Genomic DNA, 6,675 nt, shown 5'->3' on the forward strand with positions numbered 1-6,675 from the left:
GAAGTTACATGGCAAGAAGTTCAGGAACAATTAAATGGAACAATTAAAGGGTAAATGTGGATAGGCATAGTAAATTGGTGAAACCAATATGGAATGTTGATGGAAGACTGAAAGGCAGGGGGTATGGCCTGGAGTTGTTCAGACTAAGAAAAGCAAGTTAGATGGTAGGGCTAGGCTCTCAAGAAGGAATACCTGGCTAGAAAAGTTTAAATGTTGGGTGCTTAGGGACGAGGCACAAATGCCTACAGTTAAGCTATTGTTGTTGTCTTTTTAAATCTGTTATATGGAGAGTAAGGGAAGTTATGTGATAACGTACTTGTGTCCGGTGCATGCTGCCAAACCATCTACATTCCTACCACCAATGAGTGGACACTTTCTAAATTCCAGCCTACAAGTTAATCTCTCTCCTGCAGGAGGAGGTGAAGAGATTCAGAGACACCTGTCCACCTGTGCTTCAGGTTGTTTGGAGGTGGGGTGGAGGGTGAGGGTGGGGGGTGAGGGAGTGGGGGGGGAAGGGAATGGAGTGTCCCCAAGGGAAATTGAAAGTGAAGCTTCCATGAGGAAAAAAGAGAGATGGAAGGTGGAAGAGAGTTGCTATAGGCCCTGGTCAGGAAGAACCTTAGATAGAGGAGAAAGGGAAGAAAAAGGCCAGCCATATAAGGAAAGCTTCAAAGCTCATCTTTAGGAAGAGGAACGAGGTAGGAGATCTGAGGAGGAAATAGCTTGGGGGAGGGGCAGGACTAGGGAGGAAAGGACTGCAGTACTTGGTGTCTCCTTCCCCTGAGGCACTGAGACAGGGATTTGCTGACCTGATAACATCAATGTGGGAAGTCACTTTGCCCAGGGTCCTGAATCTTAGATATAACAAAGATAACTGAGAAGATCTCATCAAATAGATAACAAACTTATCTTGCCCAGTTGATAGCAATTACCCCCTTAGGGGTGATTTCTAAATCTAAAAATCTAGATCTAAAGTGCCACCAACTGGATGTCATTAATATTGAGTCTTTTTTTTTCAGTTGTGTCTGACTCTGTCACCCCATTTGCAGTTTTCTTGGGGAAGTGGTTTGTCATTTCTTTCTCCAGCTCATTTTACAGATGAGAAAACTGAGGCACACAGGGAGAAGTGACTTGCCCAGGGTCACACAGCTAGTGTCTATTGTTCCCCCTTCTTTCTCGAAGAGGACTGATTACATTACAAGAAGCCTTATTTGAACACAGGTCTTCCTGAATACAGGTCCTGAGCTCAATCCACTATGCCACCTAGCTGCCCCCAACAAGATGTTGAGGATTCCAGATTTCTCACAAATACTCCATTAGACCTGCAAAAATACACCAGAATAAACAGTGATAAAGAAAACCAAAGAGAAATAGCTATAAGCTCCTGCATCCAGCCCAGGGTTGCACAATAAGATTCTCAGAAGCTGAGGGCCATTTCGAGGGAAGATTAAGCCTAGGGAGTCAGGACCATATCAGCAGCCCAGCAGCCTGCCTCAGAATTGTAACATATGTCTTTAAGGAGCATTTTGGAAGTCTTTCGTGTGTTTTGGTAGGTTGATCCCCACATATTTTATGCATTTTGTAGTAATTTGGAATGGGATTTCCCTCTCTATTATTGTTTCTTGTATTTTGTTATTGTTATATAGAAATGCTGCTAATTGTTTTTTTCAGTCAATAACCATTTATTAAGCACATACTATGTGCTAGGCACTGAACTAAGTGCTGGAGATACAAAAAAAAAACCAAACACAAAAACAAAAGACAATCTCTGCCCTCAGGGAGGTCACAATGTAATTGTGGGGTAGGGGGGTGGGAATAACAAGTAAACAAATATATGCAAAAAAGTATATATGTATATAATATACATTATATATATATATATATACACATATACATATTGATGTCACTTTGGTCCTCTTCGAGAACAAAGGACAACATGCATGTATGTGTATGTATATATATGTATATGTATATATGTGTATGTGTATACACACATACACACATAGGATAAGCAGGAGGTAACAGAGGGAAGGCACCAGAATTAAGGAGGATTGGGAAAGGCTTCCTGCAGAAGGTGAGATTTTAGTTGGGACTTGAGGGACACCGGGACATGGAGACAACTAGGGAGAGTGTTCTCGTCGGGGTGGGGGGGCAGCCAGAGAAGATGTCCAGAGCTGAGATATGGTGTGTCTTGTTCGTGGAACAGCAAGGAGGCCAGCATCACTGGATAGAAGAGTACGTATATGTTGGGGTGGGGAGTATAAGGCGGGAGATAGGTTATGCAGGGCTTTGAATGCCAAACAAAGGAGTTTGATTTTGATCCTAAAGCTGATAGGGAATCACTGGGGGTTACAGATTGGGAGGGTGGGGATGACATGGTCAGATCTGAGCTTTAGGAAAATTGCTTTGAATGGAAGATAGATTGGACTAGGAAGAGAATTGTGACAGACAGGCGCACCAGTATCAATAGTATCGCCTCTTTATAGATGAGAAAACTGATACAAGTCATCTGCCTAGGATCACCCAGTGCCCAATGTTTTTCCCACTACACCAAACTGCCTGCAGAGTAGCTGGGATAGTGAGAGGGTACAAGGAGAATCATCTACCTTTACAATAAGTCAAATCCTGCTGGTCAAAATGCAAGCAGGAGAATGTAGGAGGGCCAGGAGATATGAGCTGGAAGGGACTCCAGAGATGATATAATTCAGCTCCATTGTTTTATGGCTGAGGAATCTGAGGTCTAGAGAAGTAACCTGCCCAAGGCTGTCCAGGTAATAAGTAACAGAGCTGGGATTCAAATCCGAGCATTTGGTTTCTAAATCCCACAGTGCTAACTTGAGTCCAGAAGCTAAAGGTTTTTACACTAATATCAAGGCAAGTTTCCCAGACCCAGGCCCAAACTGCTCCCAACACGACTAGGCAAGAACTGTACATATACCAAACATTTGCTTCTGTTCCTGGGGTAGGACCGAGGCCAGCAGAGATGCAGTTAAAGGCTCGTGCCCTTGGATATGTGCAGCTGGCCCCATTATCTGATGTTTATTACACACAGCTGAGGAGGATAGAGAGGCTAGGTGAGCTGAAGCATAGATTTGAGAGATGAAGCAGGAGAGATTATATTGTGTTATAATCTATAGAGGATGTATTAACTATTTCTGCCTTTTTACACTTTTTGCAATATCTCTGTGTTGTAGCACATGGACAATTTTTGTAAAAGTTCTCTGTGATGCTAAGAAACATGTACGTTCTTTTGCTATTCCATTTGCTGTTCATCCTTCATTTCAAAGAGGACCAATGACATCACAGGGTGATGTCTTGACTCAAAGGTGAATTTGGTTTAAGTGAGGCACAAAGTTATCAGCCTTATTCTCTCTTCCAGAGTCATCAAAGTCCAATGGCAAGACAGAAGTCAAAATAGCCTGGCAATAGCCTGGGGTGCAGTGGATGACCTTGGTAGCTTTGATGTCTGACCAAGCTCTAAGCACTGCACAGTACCTGGTTTAACTGCCTTCATGGCTGTTGGAACAAATTGTTCTCATTGGCCCATTCTGCCAGGGGAAGTCTTCATATGCTTGGGGTAGATGTCTTCCTAACTCAGTGACAGTTTTGAGACCTGATCCATTTAGAAGATGTCATAAGACTTTTAAAACTCTAGTTTCTCCAGCAATTTTCTCCGTTCACTATTTTCCCTTTTGTTTATCTTTCTGCTAGATTTATCCAAAACTGAGAGAGGGATATTTAAGTCTCCAGTCACTATTGTGTTACTATTTTTGTCCTCTTGTAGCCCAAATGTTTTCTTTACAAATTTAGATAAGGCATTTGGAACATAGAAATTTATTACTGATATCCATTTGTTGTCTATGGTTCTTTTCAGCATAACATAGTTTCTTAATTTATGCCTTTTTATTTTTAGAATGTTTGTCTTTGCTTTGTCAGAGAGCATGATTACAACTCCTACTTTTTTGGATTCATTTGATGAATCTTAAAAAAATTTTCCATCCCTTTAATTTTATTTTGGGTCTAATTAGTTTTGTAAACCTGTTTTTTGTAAGCAAAAGATTACAGGGTTTTTGTTTACTTATACAATCTGTCACTCTTTTTCATTTTATTAGATTGTTTGATCCATTCGTATTTACAGTTATGAAAGTTAGTTTTATATTTTCCTCCAGCTATCTCTAATATTTTTCAAGTTGTGATTTTTTTTTCCTCTTCTGGTGTAAACAGCATACTATGTCCCTTCAGTTACTTTACTTAAACATTTTTCAAGGTGGCTCTGTTCTACTTGGCTGTGTTTCCCTTGCCCCAATCCCTTCCTTTCATTTGTTACTCTCTCCCTTTAGGTTTTGCTTACTGTTTCCTTTTTTCCCCTGTTTTTATCTGGTTATATAATTCTTCTCTTCTTTTTTTCCTCTTACTCAAATAGATTTTGCCTTCCTCTTCTCCTCTTCAAGTCTTGTTCATCAGTTTTTTTTTAAATTTTTTTTTTTTGAGGGGCGGCTAGGTGACACAGCGAACAGAGCACCAGCCCTGGAGTAATGAAGACCTGAGTTCAAAATCTGACCTCAGACACTAGCTATGTAACGTTGGGAAAGTCACAGTTCCAATTGCTTCCAAAAAAAAAATTCATTTTTTGCACCCTTTTCCAGAAAAGGATTTCTCTCATTTTCCATCCTTTCTGTCCACTTTAGACCCTAAATCTCTGATGTATGACCCCCATAATTATCTGGTCTTTCTCTTTTCTCTGGATTTCTCACACTATCAATCAAGGTTTACTGAGTATCCATTCAAGGCTATTGACTCTAATAAGTTTCTGCTTCTACCTTGTAGAATTTGCTCATAGATTTCCTCTTTTCCACTGTGCCTCATCCCAGAACAAATGCCAATTACTGCTGATGTTAGAGAGGACCCTGACCCATGGTCCAGCCCCTCCCTCCCTCCCCTGGTTACCATTTTCCCCATTTGCTTCCAAATCTCCTCCCTAGGTTCATGCTTTGCCACTCCCCACAAGTGCCAGTTGCCCCCAGGACACTCATTTATTTATAATGTGATTGTGTGTGTGTGCGTGCATGCATGCGTGCGTGTGTGTATGTATTACATATGTGATCATAAATACATTTGGAGCTCTTGATGCATGAGATGTTGGTCTTTACCTAATTTCTGTCAGATGGCTATCTAATTTTCCCAGTAGTTTTTGTCAAATAATGAATCCTTCCCTCAGTAAAGGAGGTCTTTGGATTTATCAAATACTATAACAGGTGTTTGTTTACTTCTGTATATTGGGTTTCACTGGTTGACCTCTTTTTTTCCAGTACCAAATCATTTTAATAATTACAATTAACAATTTAATAATTAATAATAATTTGTAGTAGTTTAATATCTGGTACTCCTAAGCCTTCTTCCTTTTTACTCTTTTAAAATTTAATCATCCTTGAAATTCTTGACTTTCAATCCTTCCATATAAATTTCATTACTGCTTTTCTAGGGCTATAAAATATTCTTTTGGGAGTTTGGTACAACACAACGAGTACATTGATTTAGGCAGTATTAGGGTTAGTTTTTTTTCCTGATGACCCCATTTGGGGTTTTCTTGGAAAAAGTTATTGGAATGGTTTGCCATTTCCTTCTCTAGCTCATTTTACAGATGAGGAAACTGAGGCAAACAAGGTTAAGTGACATGCCCAGGGTCACACAAATAGTGTCTGAGGACAGATTTGAACTCAAGAAGATGCCTTTTGCACTGTGGTGCCACTTAGGTGCTTCAGGGTAGTATTAACATTTTATTAAATTGCTTCTCCAATTATTTAGAGCTGTTTTTATTTCTGTTTGTTTTTGTTTTTTGAGGGGGGAAGGCAGGGCAATTGGGGTTAAGTGACTTGCCCAAGGTCACACAGCTAGTAAGTGTGTCAAGTGTGTGAAGTGAGATTTGAACTCAGGTCCTCCTGACTCCAGGCCCGGTGCTCTATTCACTGAGCCACCTAGCTGCCCTGAGTTGTTTTTATTTCTGCAAAGGGCGTTTCCTAGTTAGAGGTTCACACAGCCTTTGAGTAAATCTTGGGGCTGTACTCTCAAGCATTTTGTAGCTTCTATGGTTATTTTGAATGAATTTTTCTTTCTAGATCTTTCTTGCTTTATTTTGTTGGCTCTATAAGGAATGCTGATGCCTTATTTGGATTTATCTTATATCCTATAACTTTGTGGAAGTCATTAATTGCCTAAATTAATTTTATTATTTGATTCTCTAAGTCTCTCTATATTCACGCCATCATATCATTTATGAAAACAATTTCATCTTTGTCCACGATTATTCACTCAATTCCTTTTTTCTTTTTTTGTCTTGCTATAGCTAGCATTTCTAGCAAGGTGTTAAATACTAGTAGTGATAGTGAGCACCCTTCACTTCTGATCTTATAAGTGAGGCCTCTAACTTCTCTCTGTTACATAGAATCTTTTCTCTTAAATTTAGGTAAATAATACTTAACATATTAAGGAAAGATCTATTTATTCAAATGATTTCCAGAATTTTTAATAGAAATGAGTGTTAGATTTTGTCAATTTGGTTTCATTCTCTTTTTAAATTGTCTGCTATTTTATTATTTTTTTCATAAAAAACATGCTTCTACCTTTATTTATCAATTCAAAGGTCTTAATTTATTTAATTTTCATAATTTCCACTTT

This window comes from Trichosurus vulpecula, chromosome 4 (assembly GCF_011100635.1).
Source record: "Trichosurus vulpecula isolate mTriVul1 chromosome 4, mTriVul1.pri, whole genome shotgun sequence".
NCBI classification, from domain to species: Eukaryota; Metazoa; Chordata; class Mammalia; order Diprotodontia; family Phalangeridae; genus Trichosurus; species Trichosurus vulpecula.